General features: G+C 36.2%; 1 long non-coding RNA gene across 2 annotated transcripts; it reads right to left on the reverse strand.

Moving 5' to 3' along the window:
- Nucleotides 1-8,814: 8,814 nt before the first annotated feature.
- Nucleotides 8,815-13,142, reverse strand: LOC149423514 (uncharacterized). Of its 2 annotated transcripts, XR_016302214.1 has the most exons (3): nucleotides 12,934-13,142; nucleotides 12,693-12,820; nucleotides 8,815-9,172 (listed from the first exon to the last, which is right to left on the reverse strand). It is a non-coding gene; the product is annotated as an uncharacterized LOC149423514 (long non-coding RNA). The 2 variants fall into 2 exon arrangements; XR_016302213.1 differs by lacking the exon at nucleotides 8,815-9,172 and having other exon boundaries at nucleotides 11,858-12,820.
- Between the last annotated feature and the right edge of the window lie 10,529 nt (nucleotides 13,143-23,671).

The following is a 23,671-nucleotide window of genomic DNA, read 5'->3' on the forward strand; positions in this document are numbered from 1 at the left end:
ATGCACAGCGACTAGTCGACAGGGGGCGTGGCCAACATATCCGAGCATACCCGAGTGAAGTGTTTCGGCGCTTTATTTGAAATTGGTTCTCCGCTCAGATTCTTTTTGTGACGTCACGGCCGAGCATTTCCGAATATTGCCGAGCAGCCGATAAGTAATTTTCATCTTATTTAATACAATAAGGAAGTTGAGTGAAAAATATTTTGACTTATAAAAAATATGTTCATGTAGATCAAAAAATATCGATTCTAAATATATAAATATATTTCTATATTATTATTCTTAGAATTAGTTAAACGTTCTTGAAAAAGCATTCAATAGCAAAAGACTGTATACGCTCCACGATTGGTCGAAAGAATTCTAACGTCACATGTCATGTGTTGTGACTTGTACGTACAACGGATCACCTATGGTGCATCTCTTTCTATTACATGAGAGATGGTCGGTTTAGATGAGAGAGTTGTATAGGCCAAACGTTTATTTGGGTTTGTCAAATATATGTACGTATTTGTTGTTATTATTATATGAAATGGATTTCTAAAGATACATATTCGTATAGTGCTTTATAATAATATGTTGTTTATTGCATAACTTAGAAGTTTTTATTATTATACATGTCACATAACATGTGATACACTTCAGGCCGCCGGCCGCCCAGAAAAGTGTCACAGTGAACTGGGCTGTATACCGTTATTTTACTTTTGGTCTTTACTTTTCTGCGCGGTGGTCCCGAATTCGCGCGGGGCACGTCAAAAAATAGCGACGGCAATACCGTACAAGTACCGTACCGGGCGGGAAAAGCAAATATTCTAACTTAAAATATTAATTTAACTATGAAATCTTAATCAATTTTCTTTTTTTTAATAACATCAATTCAAATAGACGGTTAACATTGGTAAAAAAATTACTGGAATTCCTTGTTGAAGAATTAAAAAATTTTCCATACAAAATGCTTAAGCGACGTGGTTTTCACAGTTCGAATGACGTCACACCCACACCCCGCCTCTTACCGTTCGGATTCCGCTCGTTTTGGCGGGCTTAGTAAAATTTAAACTTTGAGAATTAATTTAATTATGAAAACAAACTTTAAAAAAAATACCAGTATTTAAGTTTGAATGCTAACATTGATAAAAAAAAATAAAAAAATGGACTCAACTTCCTTATTGCGCCTTAATATTCGAGTTCTGGTTTGCTGCTTAGCTTAGAAGTTGTGTAGATTGCGGAATCGTGATTTGGTAGGCGCGAGCAATTGCGCCTTAATATTCGAGTTCTGGTTTTCTGCTTAGCTAAGAAGTTGTGTAGATTTCGGAATAGTGTTTTGGTCGGCGCGAGCAATTGCGCCTGAATATTCGAGTTCTGGTTTGCTGCTTAGCTAAGATGTTGTGTAGATTGCGGAATCGTGTTTTGGTCGGCGCGAGCAATTGCGCCTTAATATTCGAGTTCTGGTTTGCTGCTTAGCTAAGAAGTTGTGTAGATTGCGGAATCGTGTTTTGGTCGGCGCGAGCAATTGCGCCTGAATATTCGAGTTCTGGTTTTCTGCTTAGCTACGAAGTTGTGTAGATTGCGGAATCGTGTTTTGGTCGGCGCGAGCAATTGCGCCTGAATATTCGAGTTCTGGTTTTCTGCTTAGCTAAGATGTTGTGTAGATTGCGGAATCGTGTTTTGGTCGGCGCGAGCAATTGCGCCTGAATATTCGAGTTCTGGTTTTCTGCTTAGCTAAGAAGTTGTGTAGATTTCGGAATCGTGTTTTGGTCGGCGCGAGCAATTGCGCCTGAATATTCGAGTTCTGGTTTTCTGCTTAGCTAAGAAGTTGTGTAGATTGCGGAATCGTGTTTTGGTCGGCGCGAGCAATTGCGCCTGAATATTCGAGTTCTGGTTTGCTGCTTAGCTAAGATGTTGTGTAGATTGCGGAATCGTGTTTTGGTCGGCGCGAGCAATTGCGCCTAAATATTCGAGTTCTGGTTTGCTGCTTAGCTAAGAAGTTGTGTAGATTGCGGAATCGTGTTTTGGTCGGCGCGAGCAATTGCGCCTGAATATTCGAGTTCTGGTTTGCTGCTTAGCTAAGATGTTGTGTAGATTGCGGAATCGTGTTTTGGTCGGCGCGAGCAATTGCGCCTTAATATTCGAGTTCTGGTTTGCTGCTTAGCTAAGAAGTTGTGTAGATTGCGGAATCGTGTTTTGGTCGGCGCGAGCAATTGCGCCTGAATATTCGAGTTCTGGTTTTCTGCTTAGCTAAGAAGTTGTGTAGATTTCGGAATCGTGTTTTGGTCGGCGCGAGCAATTGCGCTTGAATATTCGAGTTCTGGTTTTCTGCTTAGCTAAGAAGTTGTGTAGATTGCGGAATCGTGTTTTGGTCGGCGCGAGCAATTGCGCCTGAATATTCGAGTTCTGGTTTGCTGCTTAGCTAAGAAGTTGTGTAGATTGCGGAATCGTGTTTTGGTCGGCGCGAGCAATTGCGCCTGAATATTCGAGTTCTGGTTTTCTGCTTAGCTAATAAGTTGTGTAGATTGCGGAATCGTGTTTTGGTTGGCGCGAGCAATTGCGCCTGAATATTCGAGTTCTGGTTTGCTGCTTAGCTAAGATGTTGTGTAGATTGCGGAATCGTGTTTTGGTCGGCGCGAGCAATTGCGCCTAAATATTCGAGTTCTGGTTTGCTGCTTAGCTAAGAAGTTGTGTAGATTGCGGAATCGTGTTTTGGTCGGCGCGAGCAATTGCGCCTGAATATTCGAGTTCTGGTTTTCTGCTTAGCTAAGAAGTTGTGTAGATTGCGGAATCGTGTTTTTTGGTCGGCGCGAGCAATTGCGCCTGAATATTCGAGTTCTGGTTTTCTGCTTAGCTAAGAAGTTGTGTAGATTTCGGAATCGTGTTTTGGTCGGCGCGAGCAATTGCGCCTGAATATTCGAGTTCTGGTTTTCTGCTTAGCTAAGAAGTTGTGTAGATTGCGGAATCGTGTTTTGGTCGGCGCGAGCAATTGCGCCTGAATATTCGAGTTCTGGTTTGCTGCTTAGCTAAGATGTTGTGTAGATTGCGGAATCGTGTTTTGGTCGGCGCGAGCAATTGCGCCTTAATATTCGAGTTCTGGTTTGCTGCTTAGCTAAGAAGTTGTGTAGATTGCGGAATCGTGTTTTGGTCGGCGCGAGCAATTGCGCCTGAATATTCGAGTTCTGGTTTTCTGCTTAGCTAAGAAGTTGTGTAGATTGCGGAATCGTGTTTTGGTCGGCGCGAGCAATTGCGCCTGAATATTCGAGTTCTGGTTTTCTGCTTAGCTAAGAAGTTGTGTAGATTGCGGAATCGTGTTTTGGTCGGCGCGAGCAATTATTATTATTATTTTTTTATTGTACTTGTTTTGAGGTATCACATATATTGTACTAGTGTCAGAATCAAGAATCCGGTAAAAGATACTATTCCTATTTCTATTGCTTTGAAACATCAACATTATTTTCTAACATTGCCAACAGTAAAAACTCTACATACAACTTGTTTTCTAAATTGCTCGCCAAGTTTTGTTCAGCTTCTAGTCTTCATCCAAAGTTTAACTACCAACACCCTACACCAATTTAAAAAATGGAAGATAATATAAATAATATTTTAGACAATTTGTCGCAGATTCCATGTATCGAAACAAGTAGTTCTGTAGAAGTTCAAAAAACCATAAATAAATCCAACCTAAAAATATTTTCCATGAATATCAGAAGCATGAACAAAAATTTCAATGAACTAATGATACTACTTACAGAACTTGACTCAGACTTTGACTTGATTATTCTGATCGAATGCTGGATCGGAGATAACTATATTCCTAAAAACATAAAAAACTATAATCAATACAGTACTCAGAATAACCAATTACAAAATGACGGCGTTATTATATACATAAAAAATCATATACAATACTCTATAAAGGAAATCACAATAACTCACTCAAATTGTCTTAAACTTGAAATAGAAAATAGCGTTACTGTTCTAACTATAAACCGATCACCGAGCACTTCCAATATAACACCATTTTTAAACTCGCTTAATCAGTTTCTGGCATGTATTAGAGATCATGAAAATGTTCTAATTATTGGTGACCTAAATATTAATATTATAAATACAATGCATCCCCAAGCAAACGACTACATAAATTTATTAACTCTTCAAGGATTTATCCCAGCTATTACAGCCCCTACTCGTGTCTCAGAGTTATCCGCCAGTTGCATAGACCACGTCTTTGTCAAATGTAAGCTAAATATCAAATCTCTCATATATCAGTGCACTGTGACAGATCACTACGCTACTATCACCTCCATTTCTCATAAAATTCAAAAATTACCAGCATCCACTATACAACTAAAGAAAATTTCTTATGACACTCTCTTCAAACTGGTTTCCAATGAAAACTGGTCAAATTTCTACAAAATTAGCGATCCAAACTTAGCGTGTGAATCTCTCATCAACATCCTACATAAGCATCTGAAAAATGCCACATCCCACACACACAACAATCAAAGTAGTCGTACAATTAAACTAAAACCTTGGATAACTACTGGTATTTTACACTGTATCCGCAAACGTGATAAACTTCATAAATATTGTAAAAATAACCCCACTGATTACGAATCTCTCTTATTTTATAAAAGATACAGAAATGCCTGTAAAAAAATAACCTGTACGGCCAGAGAAGATTATTATAGGAAACAGATAGAGGAAGCTGCGAATGATAATAAAAAAATCTGGAACATTGTCAAAGAAATATGCTACACCGACAAAATTACCACACCCATAAATAAAATAACCATCACAAATAAAACACTAAATGCAACCGAAAATTCAGAAACAATCGCAAATCACTTCAACCAATTCTTCTCTACAATCGGATCGGATCTAGCAAATAATATTTTAAAAAGAAATAGCAAGTCTGAAAATAATCTTGCAAATACTATCTTTCTCGATAATCTGAGTTATGACCCTTTCAATCTCACACTAACAACAGAACAAGAAATCACTGAAATCATCAATTCACTCAAAAATACACACTCCACGGGAGTTGACAATATATCCACTAAACTAATTAAACACCTTAAACCAATCATTGCTAAGCCCCTTGTATACATCACAAATCTAAGTTTTCGAACTGGCCTTTTCCCAAACACTCTAAAACATTCAACAATTATTCCTATCTTTAAATCAGGGGACAGATCAATCGTCAATAACTATAGACCAATATCTCTACTGAGTCCAATCTCTAAAATAATCGAAAAAACAGTAGAACAAAGGCTCTACAAGTTTCTCGAAGAAAATAAAATCCTGTCAAAAAACCAATACGGCTTCCGCAAAGGTCTTAGTGCATCAGATGCAATTGCAGCTTTTACTAAATTAATTTCTGATAACCTCGATAAAAGTCGCAAGCCCCTCGCTGTATTCTTGGATCTGGCTAAAGCCTTTGACACTGTATCTCACCGCATACTTTTGAAAAAACTCTCACAGATAGGAATAAAAGGTGTTCCTCTTAAATGGTTTGAGAGCTATCTAACAAATAGGTCCCAGTCAACTATTATTAACTCCGCTAAAGAGTATAGAAGTACAAGTTTGCCAATCACATATGGCGTGCCCCAAGGCAGTGTGTTGGGCCCACTTCTGTTTCTAATATACATTAACTCGTTATGCAATTTGGATACTGGTGGCACTATAATATCTTTTGCCGATGATACAGTTATCATATTTGCAGATGAAAATTTGAATTCAGCATTTGAAAAAGCAAATCATGGTATAAATGAAATAAAACACTGGTTAGATTCCAACCTCCTCACTCTAAATATAGAGAAAACTAAATACTTACTTTTTTCCATACGCAAACCTAATCTCCCTCAAAACTATCATAAACTTACCATACATTCATGTTCACAGAACTTCAACATGGCTACATCACCTCACAAAAATTGTTCATGCGATAACCTTATAATATCAAACGAAATTAAGTACTTGGGGGTCATTATAGACAATCAACTGCGATGGGAGGCCCATATAAATTCTACAACAAAAAGGCTTCGCAAATTATGCTACATTTTCTACTCTCTCAGATCTATCCTTAACCTACAAACACTAAGATGTGTATACTTTGCACTTTTTCAATCAATTACTACATATGGTATAGTGGGATGGGGAGGTTGTGCAAAAACGATTCTTCATCCCATGGTTTTAATTCAAAAACTGTTACTAAGGATAATATTCGAATGTAAGCCAACAAACCCATCAGAACCACTTTTTAGAAAACTCAGAATATTAGATATTCGACAATTATATGTTAAGACCATTCTCATATACATACGGAAAAATGACTTGGTGAATAAAACACAACAACAAAATTAACACCCGTTACTCGTCACACCTAAAATGTAAAATTCCCCAAACGAAAACAGCTTTCGCCCAGCGGCAGTTTTCTTATATTGCTCCCAAAATATTCAACTCGCTGAGTATTGATATCAGAAAATCAAAAACTCACAATTTGTATGTCATAAGTGTTCAAAATTGGTTATTTATAAAGGGAAGGAACTTTTTCAAGGAATGCCTGCCATCATTAAATTAAGCTCATTTTCTTTATTAGTCATTTTTGTTTTTCATTCAATTCTGTAAAGAAAAAAGTTTAATAATTAATTAATTAATCTTTATTTTCATTATTTCAACAAGTTCATTTTCATAATTTCTACTTTATTTTCATTATTTTAACAAGTAAAGTAACCTATTTATTTGCTGATTGTGTTCATTTTATCTCATTAATATCAACAGTTTAAAATACGGTTGATGTACACTTGAGCAATCTACTGAACTGGGAATCAGTAAAAGTGTCACCTATTATACACATACATTGCATGTAAGAAAAAAAATACTTAGATTAACAAGTTATCAAATATTACATTTATATAATTATATAAACCTATGTATATAAATTTCGACTACCATAATACGGGCGTGTGTCTAGTGTGGTAGTCGAAAAGCATGTAAAAACTGTACACATTAATATTTCATGAATAAAGAAAAAAAAAAAAAAAAAAAAAAATTGCGCCTGAATATTCGAGTTCTGGTTTTCTGCTTAGCTAAGAAGTTGTGTAGATTGCGGAGTCGTGTTTTGGTAGGCGCGAGTCAATTACGCCTTAATATTCGAGTTCTGGTTTGCTGCTTAGCTAAGAAGTTGTGTAGATTGCGGAATCGTGTTTTGGTAGGCGCGAGTCAATTACGCCTTAATATTCGAGTTCTGGTTTGCTGCTTAGCTAAGAAGTTGTGTAGATTGCGGAATCGTGTTTTGGTAGGCGCGAGTCAATAAGGAAGTTGAGTGAAAAATATTTTGACTTATAAAAAATATGTTCATGTAGATCAAAAAATATCGATTCTAAATATATAAATATATTTCTATATTATTATTCTTAGAATTACTACTTACTTAGAAAAATTTAGCATTATAGACCAAAAACAATATGGCTTTCAAAAGAAAAAAAAGCACAGAGAATTTATTACAGGATTTTTCAAATTATATTAATAATGAATTAAACCATAAAAGACATGTTTTAGTACTATTTATAGATAACTCCAAAGCGTTTGATACAATTGACCCATAGAAATTATTAAAAATCTTAGAAGCAATTGGAATTAGAGGTAACCTACTTAATTTGTTTAAAAATTATTTATTTAATAGACATATCTGTGTAAAAATATTAGAAAAAATGAGCTGGAGGAAAAAAATCTACGCTGGATGTCCCGCAGGGGTCGATTTTGGGTCCAACCCTTTATATTATATTTGTATCAATAATGAAAAAAATATTTAAATATGTAAGACACTTTGTATATGCTGACGACACTGCTCTTGTCATATCCGATGAACAATTATCCATTGCGATTAAATATATGCAACATGACTTTACGTCCCTGATAAAATGGTCACATGACGCAGGTCTAATCATTAATACCAAGAAAACTAAATTGATGCACATACGGTCTCCACATGATTCATTTCAGATCATGCCTAAAATAATTTCACATAACTTTATATGTATTCATCAAAACATTTTACAGCCCTGTATGTGTGAAAGTATTGAACTGGTAAATGAATACGTTTATTTGGGGGTGACTGTTGATTGTCATTTCAAATGGGATACACAAATAAACAAAACTTGCAAGCGGCTGAGAGCGATAGTGGGTAGGATATACAAACTGAAATGTTTCGTTCCGGTGAATATTTTAAAAATTATTTACTTATCACTCGCAGAATCAACTTTACGGTATGGTTTAACTACTTGGGGTCACTCTTTTAAACCACCTGCAATCAGTACAAAATTCTATGGTTAAGTTATTAGCTCAAAAACATATTTTTTCATAGAGACGAAACATATCATTGTTGTATCGGAATTTAACAATATTACCGGTGCAGGCCTTATTATGGTACAAAATATTGATTCAACATATATCTGAGTCTGATTATAAAAAGAAAGTGGAACATGAATATAATACAAGGTTTACAAAGAATGAAGGAATGCTTGTTCCAAAATATAATAATAAATACGGATGGCGAACCCTAGAATTTAACGTGCCAAAAATGCTTAACATGTTACCCATTAATATAAAAAATTGCGATTCTACAAACAGATTGAGATATATGCTGAAGCAATGGTTACTAAATAGAGATAGTTTATATTAATTTAGGTGTGTTAATTGTATAGTTATAGTATGTGTGTATGTAGGTAATTGATCATTAACATCCTGTTGACAAACTGCTTTATTGCAGTTTAACGGGATTGTAGCTTGAAAACCAATAAAAAAATAAAATAAAATTTGATATTATTTTATTAATGGAAAATAATATATTACACCACACAAAGGAAATATAAACATTGAGGGAACAAACCCCTTTAAAAACATGACAGATAAATCCTGAATTGAGCCGATCAGGTTCTGCCCCATCCTGAAATTTATGTTTAATAAATTGCTCCAACAATAGAGACACATCTCGTACTGAGGAAACTCCAGCTTCAACAAGCCTGTTAATCTCCTGTATCAGGTCAGGATGAATTTCTTGGGTCATCTTGGCCGCGTCTCTGCTGTGGTTGTGACTCGCTTCTCCGATTGCCAAGACGTAATAACGTAGCACACATTTAGGTGGGCTGGTGGATTGAAGGGCTGCCTTCACTTGTTTCAGAATCTGAAAACAAGCCACGATGTTTTACTATAAATAAAAATAACAGAACCCTACAAAAACAGTAATTATTGGTTTGGTAGGCAGTAAAAAATATAAAATAATATTTTCAACAAAAAAATATCTGATTTCCTGAAGGGCACAGGGAAGTATGCTTCACACTTTCTATTTTGCAGTGTTGAGGCCCTGGGAATCATATTTCCGGCCATGGTACTGTGCTGATATCTACCATGGCAGCACAGTCAAATTTAATAGATACGAATGTTGAAAATGTGTTTAAGTAAGCGATGGGAAGTTGCGTATTCCCACCACATTTCCTTCTAAACAAATGTGTGTTGTCCAAAACGGTATTTGTATAACCTTGCATCTAACCAGTGTTGTGAAGTATCTAGATACATTTTTGTGTATCTGTATCTAGCTATATTTCTATAACTGTATCTGTATCTAGATACATTTTTACTAGTATCTGACACCTCAGATACTTTCAGATACTTTATTTTCGAAGTTTTTTTTTTATATTAACTCCACACAGGAGGCCCTGAAGAAAATAATTTCCCTCAGGGTCTATGTCATCTTTGGGGATGCTGTGTGGAGGGTCTTTTTGTGGAGAGGAAGGAGTGAACATGGGTCTTGAAGAGTCCCATGTTGTAGGAGGGAGGAAACACAGAGGCCGGCAGTTCGTTCCACAGCCGAGCTGTTGAACTTAAGAACGAATCGTAGAAGCGACCCGTTCTCATGTGACAAATGTCAACCGTGTACAAATGTTGGGCGCGCGTTTGGCGTGTATCCCGACTACGCACCGGTGCCGAAGGGATCAATGACGCTAGTTCCTCAGAGCATCTTACATTGTAGTACCGATAGAACAAGGACAGCATACCTACCTGACGCCTGTGCTCTAAAGATTGCAGTCCGTCTGTTAAGATTGGGGAATCTATCAAACGGACCGCCCGTTTTTGCACAGAGTCAAGGGTTTTTTTCAGGTATTTAGGGGCTCCGGACCAGAGATGGCTGCCAAATTCGACAGAAGGGCGCACTTGCGATTTGTACAGGGTCAGCAGTTGTGTACTATTAAAGTATCTGCGGGCCCTGTACAGTACGCCCAGCTTTTGAGAGGCCAGCTTTACTCTGGCTTCGATGGAGCTCCCGTACCTGAGCTGGTCACTTATAGTTACACCAAGCATATCAATGGAAGGCCTGTTCGGAAGATTGCTTCCGTTGAAGGAGACTAGATTATCATTTGGATCCCTTTTAGACGTAATCAGACAGGATTGGGTCTTTGAAACATTAAATTCGACGAGATTATTTTTACCCCAGGAGGAAATACTCTCGAGATAACCGTCCATTCTCTGCTTCAAAGCCCTCCGAGCCGTTGGAGTTTGTGTGCCCTTTGGGGGCTTGTCAAACAAAAAGCTATCATGAACTGTACTGTCATCCGCGTAACAATGAATCGGTGCACATGTCAAAAGGTCATTGATGTGCAACAAAAACAAAGTCGGAGATAGAACCGATCCCTGTGGGACGCCAGCATTTATAGAGTGAAAGAGAAGTGAACTTCTTTACCGATTTTCTCTAGTTAATTTTAAAGTTTTCTCACAGATTCATGACACAGATTCAGCTAGTGGTACCTTTGTCCATCTAGTGTATAATATTTTATAGCAGTTTATATACATGGGTCCTAACCTGAGTAACCGAGTACCAGGGTACCCCCGTATATAAAAAATGAATTTAAAAAATAAAATAAAAATAATGAATAATTTTTTTTTTTTTAATTTTCCATCAGAACCCAAAGTAATCAAGTTACACATAGTTCACGTATTTTTAATTTATCCAAGGGGCGTCGGGTACCCGGGTAGTAATATGCTACCCGGGTACTCGCGAGTATCACCGCTTGCAGGCCAATTTGCCAATATCTTTTTGGGCAACGAATAAAACAAGCAAGTGTAAATATGTAAAATAATCACAAGCGTTTACGTCTACCGTCTTTAAGAAATTAAAGTAATCGCTGTTTTCGATAATATATATATATTTTTTTTAAGTTTTCCCCCAAAAAGGAAGAAAAGTATCCGAGTATCTGTGAGTTACTTTTAAAAAGTATATGTATCTAGATACAGATACAATTTTACAATGTATCTTGTATCTGTATCTAGCTACAAATTTTGCCAAGTATCTGTATTTAGATACTTAGTATCTGACACAACACTGCATCTAACTATAGTGAAAACATTAAAATAATGTTATAAAGTGATTGCCCATGTAGGGATAAGCAGAGAAAAGAAACTATCATACATTGGTTTTTGTTCTTTCTGCAATTTGAGGTGGAACAGGAAATTCTGGAAAATATTTTATTTGTTTCACACTCATCGTTGCGGGACAACCAAGCTTCTTGGAGTCCAAAACTCGGAACCTCTTCTTCTTATGGTTTGGGTGATCAGCCTGAAAGAACAATTCAAGGTATAGGGTCTAATAGGCTTATACGTATAAGACGCCTATTATTTGTGCGGCAAATAAATTGCCCATGGTTAACTTATTTGACGCAGATGATTAACTTTTACAAAAGTTGTTAGGGCCTATGCAATGTTGACATTAGTATAAAATTACAAGTGTGGTTATAATCCAGTATGATATGAATTAAAATTGTGAAATGAGATATAGCTGCAGGGGCTTTTTTTTTTTTTATGTATATTTTATTTAGTTATAAGAGTTTACATCTTATACCTAATATATTATTTACTATGACTACTACAATATTATTTACTCCTTACATACTAAAATTTAGATTTCACAACATTGAGACATAATCCACGAAAAACTGCAAGACTTTTAGCTTCCTTAACAATAACCGGGAGTTCATTGAACATTTTAAAACCTTTATAATAAATATTGTTTTGTGTTTCTGATAAGTGTGTTTTAGGAAGCCTAAAATCGTTGCAGTTTCTCGTAGGATATAAATGAACTGCACTATTAATTCTAACATTCTTTGACATATAGTCAGGTAACATTTTATTTTTTAGCTTATAAATAAACACTAAGGTATTATAAACTAATCGTTGCCACACACTTAAAATATTGAGTTGACGTTGCATGGTTTTTATTCTGGTGTACCTGCTACAACACAGTATTGACCTCATGCCTCTGTTCTGGATTACTTCCATTCTCTTAATTTGGCACTTTGAGCACGGTCTTCTTTAGACTAACACGACAGGAGGATGTGTTACGAGCCACGGCACACTTTTTAACACACAAAGATGAATTGTGATTTGTGTGATTGTCGTGATAATCTAAATGAGACGGAGCTGCAACTGCCATATTAGGAAGGCCCCTGGTGTAATCTAGTCCTAGCTTACCTAGGCCCAGGCCCATCGCTTTTTTATTTTATTTTAAACACATCACCGACGATACGGTGATCATTTTGGGGTTATAGACATTAATCTTGGACCAGAGAGTCCTCGGTGCTCTGTCAATGCTACTATTGAAAGACGAGGGGGAGTAGGCCTAGCTGATGTGGTTCAAGGGTGTATTAACATACCAATTCAACTTTCTTTTCTTCTTGTTATTTGGGCGGTGTAGTCGGGGGCCTTGGGCGCACTCTCTGTATACCGAATGTAAATGGCATCCCAAAGAACTCCACTGGCGGGCAGAACGTGTATACTGCATCTGAAAGATTGGAAATGTTAATTTCGAATAACTCGTAAATATCAGCAGCTGCTTATGAACTGAAGAAATGGGAAGGCCTACCCTAGACCTAGGCCCTAAGGTTTAGAACTTACCTCCCAACTTCTTTTTCATACTGTCTCTCGTTGAAAAAGAGTGCCCCAACGCGTTCACAGAACACAGACATGCTTCATAATTTACTTCATTGTCAATGTATCCACTGATAACACCTGTCTCTGAATTCTTTTTGAAATTACTTAACGAAACGTCTAAAAGACGGTCTAAACCGGCACTCAAAGACGCCATTTCTGTTGATTTCTGACGTTTCTTTTCACCGCCCACCGCGTTTCACTGATCACAGGCAGTGACATAAATGAACCTACACCGTGCTACACCGGCAGTGAGAAGTGAGAAACAATTTACTCGGAACACATTCGGGTATGCTCGGATATGTTGGCCACGCCCCATGTCGACTAGTCGCTGTGCATATAGCGACTCCCAAACTTTGGAGGTTAAGCGTAGACAAGAATTTATTGAAATGTGTCATAGATTATTTGGTTATGACTGCTCGGCGCGTGGATCTTAGGTTCGATGAAAAGTTCATAAAAAATATTAATATATAGAATCTATACAGATGTATATAAATAATAGATATATTATTTATTTAAAATCTTGGGTTTGATATAAATTGAAAAAAAGGGATTGAGTAAAACGAAAAAAAGATTTTTCCCCGATTTTTTTTCCAATAAACAGGATGTATGCCAAATGCGTTGTATAAAGAATTAAAAAAGTGACACTTTTGGGTATTCTATATTATTTTAATAAAACTACAATTTTAACAATTTACCGCGTCTGAATTGAAATCATATTCGCTAAAATTATCTTGTATGCTAATAATAATAACGCTGGGAAAGCTAGTTAGTAAAGCGCACTTGAAGGGAAATATCACAAAACTGCGCAAAATAAATGACATGTTCAAATTATTATTTTTAACGGGGTGATTTTAAATGAAACAATTTTCAAAATTTACCCCAGAAAATAAATAATTAATTTTTATTGAGTTTTAGTGACACGGAGAAAATAATAACTGTATTTTAGCATCAATGAATAGATTTAAAAAAATATTTTTAAGCTTAGTAATTTTCTTTACTGAACATTATTTAGAAAAAAATCCCCAAATAATTTGTCTTCCCTTTCATTGCTCAGCGGAACGGTGACTTGTTTTTTTCTTTTGATGCCATCTTTTGCCGTATACATTGAAAGTTTCGTACGAGTTTTCTACACATTCCATAGATGTCGCTAATGTATTTTTATTTCACTTCATTGTATAGTTGGATTATATCCCTACTTTGGTTTTCAAACAAACGTTCTGTATTAGCGATGTACGAAATTAGTTTTTATTTTAAGAATAATGGATTATTAACGCAATATGTCGAAACTACGCGTTATGAATTGTCAAAGTTGTTTAATGTAAAATCGAAATAAATAAGTAATCTATGTACATAAAAATAACCAGGGAAAAGAAATTGTTTGCAAATGTATTATTTGATTTTTTTTGATTTAATGGCTTATTACAGGTAAGCATTTTAGATACAAAATTTAATTTGTCTGACCCAGATAAAAAAGTATCCAAGAAACTGTATTTAAAAAAAAAATAATCCGCACAAGAGTCCCAACTGCTTAAAGCCAGTGGAACTTCGGAATCCCCAATAATTATTGTTGTTTTACCAAAATAGGATATGTTTTGTTGTGATGCTGAGGGTAAGGGGAAGGGAAGGTGAGGTGAAACAGGAGGTTAAAAGGTACCTCGCTATTCAGGTCTAGTGCCTAAGTACGGCTAAAGCTATTTCAAGATAGTTTATAGATCTGAACGGTTGTCTTTCACCAGGGTGATACTGAAAGTATCAACGATTCTGGTATGTTATCATTATTATATTTGATTGCAATTGTTTTTATGATTACACATTTATTTTAAATTATTTAAAAGCCGTTGTGATTTTTAGGATCTAAATGTATCGTTTTAAAGCAACACACAACTCACAATTTATATTATTTACTGGACCTTTTATTCGTATGGTTTAGAACATATATACATATAAATAAACCGTTATTTAGTAAAATAATGACATATTTTTAATACTTATCTATGACCTAAAAATTAGTAAAAAAGAGTATTGTTTGGGATACTAGCAATTTCAAATCGTTTCACTGTGGCAGTGGATTGAACTTATCTACATTTATTCACTGTGGTAGTGGCTTGAACGTATCTACATTTATTCACTGTGGTAGTGGCTTGAACGTATCTACATTTATTCACTGTGGTAGTGGCTTGAACGTATCTACATTTATTCACTGTGGTAGTGGCTTGAACGTATCTACATTTATTCACTGTGGTAGTGGCTTGAACGTATCTACTTTTATTCACTTTGGCAGTGGCTTGAACGTATCTACATTTATTCACTGTGGTAGTGGCTTGAACGTATCTACATTTATTCACTGTGGTAGTGGCTTGAACGTATCTACATTTATTCACTTTGGCAGTGGCTTGAACGTATCTACATTTATTCACTGTGGTAGTGGCTTGAACGTATCTACATTTATTCACTGTGGTAGTGGCTTGAACGTATCTACATTTATTCACTTTGGCAGTGGCTTGAACGTATCTACATTTATTCACTGTGGTAGTGCCTTGAACGTATCTACATTTATTCACTGTGGTAGTGGCTTGAACGTATCTACATTTATTCACTGTGGTAGTGGCTTGAACGTATCTACATTTATTCACTGTGGTAGTGGCTTGAACGTATCTACATTTATTCACTGTGGTAGTGGCTTGAACGTATCTACATTTATTTTTACGATTTTCTTGTGCTCAACAACTTGATTGTGAACTTCTTCCACTCCAACCTTTCTACCCTTCAACCCGCACTCCAATTGCTTCATAAAAAAACCATGCTTACGGCCATAGAGCTATACAATTAGATGCGCTATTGCGTACTCTCGTCAAAACCATTGACATAAATACAAAGCACACAAAAAGCTGTAATAAGAGTGATGGATAAAAAACCTTTTATGTATCCATCGACACCCTTATTTAAGGAAACAAAATTATTAGATGTAAGACAGATTTATATACATGCACTCATAATGTACTATACAAACAATCCCAAGCTTCATAGTCTTGTTGATCACAGCTACACAACAAGACTAAGATCAGAACAAAGGATGATAGTACCAAAAATGAACACATCGTTTGGACAACGTTTCCATGTATTTCTGGCTCCTAAGGTGTATAATGGGTTCAAGCAGCAATGCAGTAAGATTAAAACAGGCCCTCTTCAAAAGAAAATAACCGTATGGCTCATAGAATGTGGCAGAATGAAATCGGAAAGCTTCCTGAATAAAATTATTGTCTGACTGAAGAAAGACCACAGTGAATTCATTCCGACTTTATCCATATTATCGCATAATATATATTATTTTAGTTTTTGTTTTACCATTTGTATAACGATATATGAACAACATTGTATAATTGTGTTTATATTTTATTTTATATGTTTTTTATATTTTCTTATGATTTATTTTTTTATATTTTCTTATTTATTACCACCATAATACGGGCATTTGCCTAGTTTGGGGTATTAATAAAAAAAAATAAAAAATAAAAAAAATAAAAAAAATAAAAATAAAAAAAGATATCGAGCAACACGTTTCTTATTCTAGATTGAAAGTGAATAACGAAACGCGCAAGAAAAGAAGATACACAACCGAACGCATTACAAAGAGATGTATGTGTACCGGTGAAACAGCTATATTATTATGAACGCCCATCGTTTCTGGATGCGTACCTCGCGACAACTGACAGGAGAGCGACGAGCATTTTTGCGTGGATGACTAAGGGAAATTTTGTGACGTCATGCTCAGATTGCTCGCTACGAACATGCTCGCCCGTCAGTGTGCCACTTTTCTCCTACATTTTGACGAGAATATGAGCGAGAGTGGTAGAATACGACGTACTGTCACTATTACACTTGTGTGTTTCTGCGTTCGCTGCCTCACTTTATTTTATTTGAAAAACCATTGTAAATATTGTATTGAAATAAAAAGTGATTTTTGAGTAGGTACATGCGAATGGAAAGAAACTCTTTCAGATTTGGTTTTTGTTCGTGAATGATTTGTGCACATCTCAATAGAACAGGAAGGCATTTTTTCACAAACCTTAGCCTAAAGAAGAGGTTCATAAAATTTTAACCTTGTCTTGTTACCCCTACAACATATCATTCACTCCCCCCCCCCAGCTTGTCTGACCGACGGACTTGTAAGATACTAAACGCAGTAAATTACGAATTTGTCCATTGGACCTAGTTAAATGAAACCAAGCGCGTTGTCTCAGTAAACGCGTTCAATAATTAGAACCAGATAAGCGCTGCGCCTAGACCGGATTCAGTAGTTCGGCGTTGGCTGCGTTGGAGGTCAGTTGGATGTAAAATTTCTTTATTTTCTATTGATTCACGTCTCATCTAAATATAGTACTTAAATTCTTACAGCATCCCCAAAGACAACAGTGTCCCTGAGAAAAACATCAAGGCTTCCTGCAATCCTTGGCCAATAAAGTTAAAAATAATATTCTTGTGCGTAAGATTGTGGCATTTTTAAATTTGAAACTAAGTAAGATAAAATAGTTTTTTTTTTCAAATCCACAAATATAATGTTTTAAAACCAATTAAACACTCGATAAAGTTCCTATCTACATTGTACAAAAATATTTTTTTATTCTATATGTATTTGAGAATGTAAAACAAAACACCTCATTTTTTTATCTTGGCAAGTCAAGTTACATCCTGTGATTTTTACGAGTTGTTACCTTTCATTGGTAGTAAGGAGAACGTAACAATTTAAAAACCCGGGTTACACAAATTACAAATTAAATAAACAAAAGTTTGATGAATGCAAATATTTATGTAAACAGCTTCAAATGAACATACATCAGCAATATTTAGTTGAGCCATAAACAAGGAAATAGGAAAACCGCAAGTTGTCGCAATAATGTATTTGGACATTTCCTTAATGTCACTGACAGATTACGCTATACGCATCATGGCTTAGCCTACTTCAGCATAACGGATTGTATGGCGAGCGATACGCTGAAATAGGCCAAGGCACAATAATAAAACGCATTTTAGTGTTCAACTAGTCCATTCATATACTTGCTGCAGCTCTAAGAGACCAGCTCACATACGGGGGATCCATCGAAGCATGGGTTAAGTTAACCCCTCTCAGAAGCTGAGTACCTGTACTGTACCTACAAGCCCGCAGTTACTTTAATAGTACACAGCTGCTAACCCTGTATAGAGTGCGATCCACGATTGAATTTAGCAGCCTCCTCTGGTTTGGAGTCCCAAAATACCTGAAAAAACCTTCTACTCTGTGCAGAATCGGGCGGTCCTTTTGGTAGATTCTCCTATCCTAACACTCGGATTGCAATCATTACGACGCGTGGGAATACTGTCCTTGTTTTTCTATGTTTATTTTACGTTAGCTCCACACAGGATTTCATCTTTGGGGATGCTGTGTGGAGGGTCTTTTCAGGGAAAAGAAGGACAGAAAGTTCTGGGAAGGAAAAGGGTACAAAGGGTGGGTAGGAATCTGGGGGACGATGTGTCCTGGAGTGACTGACGTATGAATCCATCCCTCCCATTGCGGTACAAGGTCATGGATTTAGAGAGTCTGGAGAGGTCAACAAGTCTCCCTCAACCAGCGTCTTCCGATATAGCCCGATTAAACCTTACCCACACGGACACTCTTGCTAAGTCACGCAAACGACTTGGGGTGACCTACGGCAGCAGTTTTGGTTAGCCAATAAATGTTTCAACCACGACAAGACCGTTTTTTTGATAAAGGAAAATGAAAAACGACATTAGACCCCAATGTTCAGGAAGACAGTGTTAGTAGGCAGTATGCGAGTGCGTACTGGTTGTTAGTTAAATATCTAGATCACATCTCATTTCCGCCAATTGGTGTTGCTGAAAAAAAAAATGAAGCTAAGGAGAAAAAAGTTACAAAGATTATAAGAGAAATATTAAAATAAGATTGTGACTTGACCAAATCAGCTAAATTGCAGTCATCTGGCAGTCCTACCAAGAATGACTGGAGCGATCAGACCAACCGCAAGTGAGACTCGTAGGATTTCCGGGAGGCCTTTGACGAATGTATTGGGATTGAGGGGGAAAGAATCCCGAAAAACCTAGGGAAAGAAGTGAGCATCGGGTCACCTGAGGCAGGGCGGAAGGGCTCCGGTCCCCCGCAGTCAATCCTCAGGCTCGCTCATGGCGAAGGGGGAAGAGCAGGCGGGTTATGTAACAGCTGCTTTGAAAGTCATCTCCTCGGTTGATGCCGGGACTGGGTCTAGTCCACCCCCTTGGTGGGGTGAAGAACTATACAAAATAATTTATTTATTTATTTATTGACGCCCTATTGGGTTTTTAAGTACATAACAATTACAAATTTCATTTTTTAACAACAGTATAAAACAAACAATAGAAAATCGAAATAAAATATAATGATTTCTCATACATTATTTACATTTTAAGTGTATAGAAGTTTAAATTAAATATGTCAGCGACATCACTTAGTTCATTGCCCAACCTATGTAATCTTTCAAACACAGAATTCGTAGCGAAGTTATTGTTGTAGAATAAAATATTCCGTCTAGTATATTTTGGAGGTATATGTAAAGATAGCAAATTTATAGTGTCAGGGCAGTCCAACCTTGAATGGTCAATTTTATACAGGGTGTATCGGCACTAACCCGACAAACTTTAACCAGCTATTCCTTAGCACATTTGGAGTAAAAAATGTTATGGGCACTTTGCTGTCCGGTAGCATTTTTTTTTCAATTAAAAACAAAAAAAAATAAAATTTCCACACTACATCACTGTCATTGGCATTGCGTTTTGTGTTCAACAGCTGTTATAAGCAAGTATGTCAAAAAGCGTCTTCGCTCTTTCGCACACACTAAATAATAATTGTTAAAAATGAGACGAATGGTGCCGTGCTATTTCGTTGTGACTGTAAACGTGCGCCAATATAGGTACACACGTGCATTATTCAACGGAATTCGAATAAAATATTTGCCAGATGGGTTTTCAAACTTTGTCAAAGGATAAAACAGTGGTGACATGTGGTGAAAATATGAATAATAATTTTTTTATTAAAAAAAAACGTTACCGGATAGCAAAGTGCACATAAGATTTTTTACTCCAAATATGCTAAGGAATAGCTGGTTAAAGTTTGTCGGGTACGTGCCGATACACCCTGTATAATAAAAGGAGATCAAATATTTTTCGCCTTTCAGATAGTTTAGATAAGTTAAGTTTACTGTGTAAATTGACACAATTGATTTCAATAATAGGATTCAGGGCCTCCTGTGTGGAGTAAATATAAAAAAATTAAAAAAAAAAAACCAATTTTGAAATTAATAAAACGTAAAAATTTATTTTGAATTTTTTCAATTTGTAAACAAAGAGAGTTAAAATGAGGTCACCAAATGTTTGAATTGTATTCAACCTGACTTCTAACCAGAGACGTCTATAGTAATTTTATAGTTTTTATGTTATTAAAGTCTTTAGCGATTCTGAGAATAAATCCAAGCATTTGTAATCCCTTACTGGTAATTCTATTAATTTGATTCAAGAAGCGTAATTTGAAGTCAAAGATAACTCCAAGGTCATTGAATTCAAAGACTCTTTTTAGATTGGCATTGTTAATTGAGTAGTCGAATAATAAAGGGGTTTTAGATCTATGGAAACTGATCGTTTGGCTTTTGTTAATATTAAGATGTAATTTGTTTACGATGCACCATTCATAACGTTTATTTAAATTCATTTGTAGAGTTAAACAATCAGAATAATTACCGATCGATTTAAACATCTTTAGATCGTCGAAGAATAGAATAAAGTGAATATTATCGAAAATTAGTGAAATGTCATTAGTAAATAGTAAGAAAAGAATTGGTCCTAGGCGGGAACCTTGCGGGACCCCACTTAAGGCAAAAAAAGTGTAAGAAGTTGTGGAGGTAATTTTTACAGATGATTTTCTGTATGATAATTAACTTATAAGCCATTCGAGAAAGTTGCCGCTTATTCCCAAGTGTTCTAATTTATTTAAATAATATGAGTTCATTCCCAGCTTCTTGTGAAAAAGCAAGTCAAAGCACAGCAAAATTGATGTTTATCTAAAGTGCAATATAATATAAAAATACAAATGGGAAGTGTAGTTTGGCTATGCACAGGGTTAGTGAAAAATGCAAAATATTAAAATAGAATAATGAAGAAAGAGGAAAAATTTTGATGTTAGCAAGGATAATTGAAAAGTGTAGACTACGGTGCGGATATGAACATTTTGAACGTCTAATAACAGATTTTTAAAACATTCCCCGATTCAATTACCGCTCCTTCAGGTAAAATAATGAGATATTGATTTATGATAGCACCGAGTTGCTGGAAACGACTACAAATACTGTGGGGGACGTTACTGTCCTCTTTGGACAACTTTACAAGCTGTATTCCCTCGAAAAGCTGTAAGGTCAGTACTGACGTAAAGTAAATAAGTTATGGGTAAGGTATGAAGACTGTTTATCATTTTTAACGTGTTCTAGATGTTTCTTCTCTGATGGGAAATATCTGTATGAAATCGTAAGTATCAATACAACGATCGTCCAAAGCAAAGATTTTGTGGGTACCGATAAGGGGATCGGTTTCAAAACAGTATCGTGTAAGGCATCCAATCAATATTTTTGTTTACCCGTTCTTAGTTTGAACCATTATTTTATAGGTACTAATGCCTTGGCGATATTGCCTACCTGATCACCGTATCCTTATCGATTTGATATTCGAATAATATATGAGGTGAAACCAACAACACACATCAGCGCAGATTGCAAAGCTGTAGCTGTCACAACCTTAATAATAATAATAATAGGATAACTTGTTTAGCACCGTTTTTGTAAAAAATCACCATAAAGATCTTGTCTGTATTCGTTCATTAATAAAAGTATGTTAGAATGTATAGTTAACACACATAGATATTATATATTCTATGAGTTAATAGTAGGTGTGTAAAGTTTTCGTGTATGGTTTCCTCAAAATACAATGTTAAATCATTTAATGCACACGCAAAATTCACAATACCTAACAGTAATACACATTCAAAATCAGTAATAAATACATGTTGTAGTCTTTTTTCATTAAGGCGATGCCATACGTAGTAATGCAGAATCATGTGTTTTTGGTTTGAAAATTTGGTCGCTTAGAAATGTTTCAGATGCTTTAATTAAATACTGCGAGTAGAATACATCTTGGCCTTTGAAATAATCGAGTATTTTTATAAGCCCAGAAAAAATGTATAAGGCCTATGAAAACTACTTTAAAGTTCAAAATCTCCTACTTACGAACCCATTTTCGGTTATGATTTTATTGTATAGTGTGGCAAATTAAGTTATTTATAAAATTACATATTTATGCCTGAACATCCACAAAATAAAATTGGCACTTTTTGGCCATGTTCTTTTCTTGCATAAATCAAAACAGGCGGATGGTGTTAAGCGGGAATTTAAACCTTATCGCCATCTACGTAAGGGTTGTTATTGATAGCGGCTCAATTTAAAATGTTACACGACGTAGTGTATCGCCTTAATATTTAAAATATAAAACTTAATAAACATGCAACATTTTCAGGTAACATAGTTACGTGTAACATATCCATTTATTTCATCCCGAATCGCTAGGCAAAGACAAAGTTGATCAAATTCTACCGTTTGGCCGGAATTTGCAATTATTATAGCATTTTAAACCGATTAAATTTTTAAAGTGAAGCTAGAACAAAGATTCTCAATGCAGTCGAAGATTTTATACCTGACTCAAGTGTCAAGTGGTGTCGGGATTTACGGGACTTTTTCAACCGAGGATGTCTGCCTGGAGGACAGATAAGCCATATTTTGTTTAAAGTTTTTGTTTTTGTTTTTATCTTCTGTTTTTGTTTATGTATTTTGTTACAGATGACACACATAAACTTCACTTTGACTTTGGTTCAAGATTTTGTTTATGATAGCCTGCGATAAGCGAGCCCTAAGGGTCTGAGACAGAGGTGTGAAATCGTCGAATCACGACAATAGAAAGAATTTTAATTTTTTTTTGCTGGATTTTATTTAGGTATTGGAGCCAGGAAGGAGTCTGAAAGGGTCGAGAGGATGCACAAGGTAGCATTAAAGGCTGGGAGGTGACTGGAGAGACTAAGGTAGACTAGGATGAGGTGATTTTGCACAGCGGTGCTGCCAAGGTCTGTTATCTATGTGAGGATGTTGTGTCGGCGCTCTTTATTGGCAGCAGACACATATCAGCGCTATATTAGCGGCGGACACATGCCTGAACGGATGACGAGCCTCGTGCTGGCACAGTTGGTGGACGGGGTAGTCTCTCTCCCTGCAGCAGCTGGTACAGTTCCTTCGCTACCTAGGACTCTTGCAGCAGAGTCTCCATCTTCTGTCTTCGTCGAGCGTCACAGCGGTGCTGCCAATGTTTGTTGTCTATGTGAGGATGTTGTGTCAGCGCTCTTTATTGGCAGCAGACACATGTCAGTGCTATATTGGCGGCAGACACATGCCTGAACGGATGACGAACCTCGTGCTGGCACAGTTGGTCTAAATAACAAATGTAGTTCCTAGGAAATAAATTGTACAGCGCCCTTGAGGTGATTTTTCACAAAAACGGCGCTCTACAAATAATCCAATTATTATTATTATTATTAAAAACGATAGTTACAGATCAGACAGGAGTCATAAGTCCAGTGATAGCGATC

Source organism: Hesperophylax consimilis, chromosome 5 (genome assembly GCF_061612785.1).
Source record: "Hesperophylax consimilis isolate HC1 chromosome 5, BYU_Hcon_1.0, whole genome shotgun sequence".
NCBI classification, from domain to species: domain Eukaryota; kingdom Metazoa; phylum Arthropoda; class Insecta; order Trichoptera; family Limnephilidae; genus Hesperophylax; species Hesperophylax consimilis.